This window comes from Salvia splendens, chromosome 14 (assembly GCF_004379255.2).
Source record: "Salvia splendens isolate huo1 chromosome 14, SspV2, whole genome shotgun sequence".
Classification (NCBI taxonomy): Eukaryota; Viridiplantae; Streptophyta; class Magnoliopsida; order Lamiales; family Lamiaceae; genus Salvia; species Salvia splendens.
In genome coordinates this window covers 29,457,638-29,461,843 of record NC_056045.1, presented here as the reverse complement: position 1 = coordinate 29,461,843, position 4,206 = coordinate 29,457,638, and the positions used below count along the sequence as shown (strand labels likewise).

At 35.0% G+C, this 4,206-nt stretch overlaps 1 long non-coding RNA gene across 1 annotated transcript; it reads left to right on the top strand.

Moving 5' to 3' along the window:
* LOC121763540 lies at window positions 1–1,533 on the top strand. Its single transcript, XR_006042443.1, has 3 exons — window positions 1–177; window positions 404–1,262; window positions 1,355–1,533. It is a non-coding gene; the product is annotated as an uncharacterized LOC121763540 (long non-coding RNA).
* Window positions 1,534–4,206: the final 2,673 nt, after the last annotated feature.

Below are 4,206 nucleotides of genomic sequence, written 5' to 3'. Positions count from 1 at the left end.
ATAAAAGTAGTCTTAGTGTGTGAGCCGCAATGAACACAATCATACACCAAATCCCTAACAATTGAGCATTCCCAATCTCCTACCTAAGGAGTATTCATCTCCTTTTTTCTTCACATTCAAATTCAATTTCACTCATGGAGGAAGATGTTCAGCAGGGCTTCTGTTTCTGCAAATCGGGTAATTTCTCTCAATTTTTGAGCTTTATAGTGATATTTCCCACAGTACATTTCAGCTGTGCTGAATAATTAGATGATGCTATAACTTGTTTTGAGCATTAGTAAACCTGTATTTTTATCGCACTTAATGTGTTCGAGGAAATGCATAAGATGGATGTTCCCGTGAATGATTACATAAGCATAATGAATATTTCCATTAACTTGTTGTTATCTTTTGCGGCGTGTAGACTTTGATTTTGCTATTCCGGGTATCTTCTTCAAGAGTGGTAGCGAACCAGATATCACAACTAACGGAATCCTTTTGGCAGATAAGGGTGATGATGTTGTTAAGTTGTTCGAAAACTTGTGGATCTGAAACTGTGTGAATCATATATAAATGCACTGCGTAGCTACACAAATAAAGTTTGTGGTGATCAATGAAGTCCAACAATCTCTGGGGATTCCTTCTTCATTAAAGGAACAATCTGTGGGGATTCCTTCTTCATTAAAGGATTGTTTTTAGAGGATAATGTTAGGTTGGAATCTTGCTTCATTAAAGGATTCTTTTTAGAGAATAAGATTGATTGTTGTTAGAGGATAAGATTGACTATTAGAGATTGTGTGAGTGTAATGATGTTATGATATGATAGTGATATATGCGCATTGCAAATGTTGCACAAATATTTGTAGCCCACAAGTACTTGATGTTTGGTTGCAATTCTACACTCAAAGTTTGGAGACACTCAAATGTAGTATCACGAATCATGTGGTTAAGTATGGTTATGTTGTTCTTGCAACTCCTGCTTTGATGTTGCCTTATGGATTGGAAAAGATACATTTGAGTGGCATGAACTTTTTCGAAGAGAACATGGATGTCATTGGCTCTCTGCTTGTGATATCATCCCTATGCGTTCGGTGGTTCAAAGTGGGAAGTTTTTCAAGACTTTAGCTTCTTCTAATAAAGATAGTGATTTGGTGCAATGGAAACCGAGATTTGGACGCTTTGCTTTAGCTGCCTAAGCAAGCATGAAACACTGTTACTCGAATAGATCCATTTGTTGTGTGTATGCTGTTCTTGTGTTAATTGTTGAGCATCAAGCTTAAAAGGTTAGCCAAAATAACTGCGGAATTTCAAATTCTAACCACGCCCATTATGTTAACGTATATGCTTACTTCGAATGTTGTTCATCAATTTTCAGGTGTGGGACTTAAATAGCAGATCCAGAAAGGTTCTAAAGATGAGTAAGAGTGGTTTCCGTTTACTTTCATGAAGTCCTATCGTGGTGATTCAGACTCTCGTCCAGCCAGAGGAGATATCTTATCAATTAAGTTGTACTTCATGGTTTAATCTTACTACATGAATTTAACCCTTCTTCCATTTCTCTCTCTCTAATTTTATTTTTTTCCCACCACTTACAATTTCTTATCTAGCTTATAAGTTGATGCACTATTTATTAGCACTAAAAATACCTGCAAGCATACATGGTAGAACTAGTATAACTAAAGGTCAGTACCGGAATATCGAACACAGGGAATAAGATTGCAACTGGCTATCATATACTAAGCGTCATATACTATCTAGAGACATGGAGCTTTGGGTTTTAGTAAGATTAAACTAGAGAAAAAATATATAAAAAACGTATAGAAACAAAATAATACAAAGCAGGCTAAAGAAAGTAGAGTTTTAGGATCCAACTACTAGTGATGATTAATCTCACAGAACCTTTACCTTTATGTGTCTCCAGGATTATTAGGAAAGTCGCGATTTTCAGATAAGCCCTCTCTCGAGTGCACTTATCTAGTAGATTAGACTCTAACTATCAAAGTCTCCTTCCAAAAGATTAGATTCTAACTCCTTAAGTTCCTAAGACTCAAGCCCTCACAAAGGGTCCTCTCTCTCGAGTGCAGATAAACCTATGTGTTGTACTCGTTCCTTTTACCACGTAAAACTAGCTATCTCTCGATTAATCTAGTTAAACGGACATAGTTCTAAAGTTGGCCAGACAAAAGAACAATAAAAGCACAAGAACAAGCAAAACAATCACAAGAGCTAGAAAAAGGTTCAATTCAATAAATCAAAACATATTCATAATAGTTTTCACCAAAAAATCTACAAATGATGTTTAACTACTCATAGACAAGTAGTAAAAACAAAAATAAAAGTATAAGACATGAAAGAACTTGATAAAACCCAAGGTTGAATCTTCAATATTCAGTCTTTTCTTGCCTGGATCTGCAGAGCTCCGCTCCAATGGAAGATGGATGAATTATGTGTGGAAGATGGAATGGAAGAAGTGTAGAGAGGGAGAAGGATTGGAGGCTCTGAGATGGAGATTATGAATTAGGTTTGGGTATTTATAGGCGGAGAAAGGTTTATTTTTAATGTTTTTCGTGCCCTACAAGAAATAGGAGAAATTTGGCTTCACAATATAATAATTTCTTTTCTTCCGTGAATTTCCGCCTAATTTCCGCCAGATTTTGACTGCACTGCGCGATGTTTGTAAAATGGCCATAACTTTCTCCACAGAACTCCGATTGAGACATGCAAGATATCCACGCGAAGCTCTTTCAAAGACGAAGAGAATGGCATGTAGTAAGCACAGATTGGACTTCAAAATCGCTGGCAGAATGGGCTCGAACAGAGGATGCTGCACTTTGGCCTTTTTTCACATTTTTCTATCTTTTTCTATCATTTATCAACAAACACGTCAAAAATACCAAATGTATAACATATGCAATTTAAGAACATAATTTGCATGATTGACATTTAAAACAAGTCAAATATAGTCCTTAAAAACATGTAAAATCCGTGTTTGTCAACTCCCCCAAACTTAATTATTTGTTTGTCCTCAAACAAAACAAGAGAAAAACTACTAAAGAAACACGGATGCTAAGAACTAGACTTCATAGTTGCCTCAAAAATTGTAACAAGAAATGAAGAGTTTGACAAGAATACAAATCAAATCAAGCAAAGCTTATTAGTGTATTTTCATTACTAGCTCGTTGATCACCTTGAAGTACATGCGCTCACAAGTGTTTAGAATGTGTTTATCACTCACTCTCAAAGTGTATAAGGTAAAGAATATATGCTCTCAGATCATGCAACATGCAAAGTTTACCATAGGCTTGCTCGATGTCTAATCCCTCCTCTACTTTATGTGATTAAAATAAAAAATCCGAAAGGTCTTTATTTTCGGTTATAATGTAGGCTCTTTGGTAAGGTGAGGAAATATGGCTAAAAAGTGACTAATCCCAAACATAGCAAAAGTGATCAATTTCTACTAAATCAAACTTAGCACCCCACCAACAATTCAAATCTCAGTAAATTCTAGACTTTGTCTAAATTTCTTCTCACTTCCCAAATTCCTTTGATTTTTTTTCTTTTCATTTTTTTTCTTTGGTACATCCTTTCTTTTTTTTTCTTTTATGCACAACCAAATATCTCATTCAAACCGCAAATGTCTATGCACTTTTCACAAGTAAGCACACTACTTTTCTTTCTACCTTATCTCTCCAACTCTTTTCACAAAATAGAAACTAAAATTCACCAAGAGTGTATGGATATTCCCTTTTATTTAGCTTCCAAAGAAAAAGGCTTTAAAGGCTCAAAGTGGCTAGCTAGGGAAAAATATTTTGAATAAGGTCATAAATTTGGATATATAAAGTAGCTAAGAAGGATGGCCTAACGTCCTCTTTTATCATTTAAACACTATGTAAACTTAGGCAGACTAGGAGCAAGTTCTAGAAACAAATACATTAACGCAGATAAATCACACAAGAAATAAATTTATGGCTCAAGTCTTACAAGGTATAAGCATGATTCAAGGCAAACAAGCAATTCATTATTTATGCACCTTTTCACTAAACCTTCAAATCAATGCATCAAGTCAACTCAACCAACACATAAACGAAATTTTTATCATAGGCAACTCGGTCTGATGTCCCTAAACATGAGTTTTTCTAAGTTTTCTATGTTATGTTCATGACAAGATTCACCTCGGGTTTATTAAATAAAATAAAACTAATAAAAAAACAAGTAAACTCATAGTCC